At 25.3% G+C, this 1,457-nt stretch overlaps 1 pseudogene; it reads left to right on the forward strand.

Annotated features, from left to right (window-relative positions):
- The first annotated feature begins 410 nt into the window (after window positions 1-410).
- LOC100575705 lies at window positions 411-848 on the forward strand (annotated as a pseudogene).
- The last annotated feature ends 609 nt before the right edge of the window (window positions 849-1,457 follow it).

Genomic DNA, 1,457 nt, shown 5'->3' on the forward strand with positions numbered 1-1,457 from the left:
TCTGAAAGGTGATGACAGATACAAAAAAAAATATTTAAAAAAACACACACCATTGTAAAATTAATATATTCATTGCTCCGCTCAGAATCTAAAATTATTTTGTAGAAAAATGTATAGTTGTTAAACAACATGATGATATATTTTTGTTGTGAAATTTCTTGCACAGTTAAATAATAATATTAATTGTATGATAATAATATGTGGGTATACCATACCTATCTATACCTATCGATTATTTTTTTTTGTATGATGAAATATTTTACTTTCCTTACATAAAATAATCAAGTATTGAGTATTGATCTTTTACAATAGATGCTATATTATAATAATTTATTATTTTTTTTTAATTAATTATGTTTTGTTTTATTTAGTTCAACAAAATAGTAAATTGAATACATAGCCTCAAGACGATGAGTGATGATGGCCATGCGTCGGACAATGTGGCGGGGGGGAGTTCACAAAATTCACGCGAACGACATAATATATTGGAACGCAAAAGACGTGACCAGATCAAAGACAACATTGACATTTTGAAAGACATGATTCCAGTTCTACGTGGTGATAAACCTGCAACCCGTGCAGAGATATTAAAAAAAGCATCTGAATACATAGAATATATGAAAAAAAAAAATGATAGCCACCAACAAGACATTAATAATCTCAATCGACAGAATGCTATTTTGGAATATCAGATCAAACTGTTAGAGAGAGTTAAAGCTACTGGCGATTATACTCTGCAGCATAGTAATTTAGATTTAGACGTATTAGAATCAGACAGTACCGATAAATCAGCAGGAGAACTTCAAAAATCTAAAAGAGTACTAAAGAAAAAAAAGTTTCGTGATTAGGTTTCAATTTCTACTAAATTGAGTGGCACATGTTAAATGTGTAATTAGGTGGTTTCTTTTAATTTATTATGTGCAAGATAGGTTACTATTTAATAGTATTATTTAATTGGTACACATTTTTAAATTAACATTTTAAGAAAAATCATAATTTTCTTTGTTAGGTATATATTATTATTTTGTAGGAAACATAGTCTTAAAAATATTTATAGATTATAGTGAACAAATAATAATTTATAAATTGATTTAATTCCGACAGTTAATATTGTAGTTTTTCTATAAAAAATTTCAAAAAATAAAATGTATGTATTTACACTCATAAATTAGGCAAATACTCAAATTCACTGTATTTAATGTACCTACCTACATCATTTCTTAATTTTATAATAATAATATATGCTTATCAAATCCACGAGTATTGGATAAAATAAAATTATAACTCTGAAATTGGATTTGTATAAACATAAAATAAACGGTTTTAATTATTGTGTACATATTCATAACTTGAAATTTCAAAATTTTTTATTTAATTCAATTTAAGTTTTTAGATTAGATATAAACATATTTCATATACAATTGTTGTTATAATAATAAACATTGCATGGTATATCC

This window comes from Acyrthosiphon pisum, unplaced genomic scaffold, assembly GCF_005508785.2.
Source record: "Acyrthosiphon pisum isolate AL4f unplaced genomic scaffold, pea_aphid_22Mar2018_4r6ur Scaffold_20989;HRSCAF=22715, whole genome shotgun sequence".
NCBI lineage: Eukaryota > Metazoa > Arthropoda > Insecta > Hemiptera > Aphididae > Acyrthosiphon > Acyrthosiphon pisum.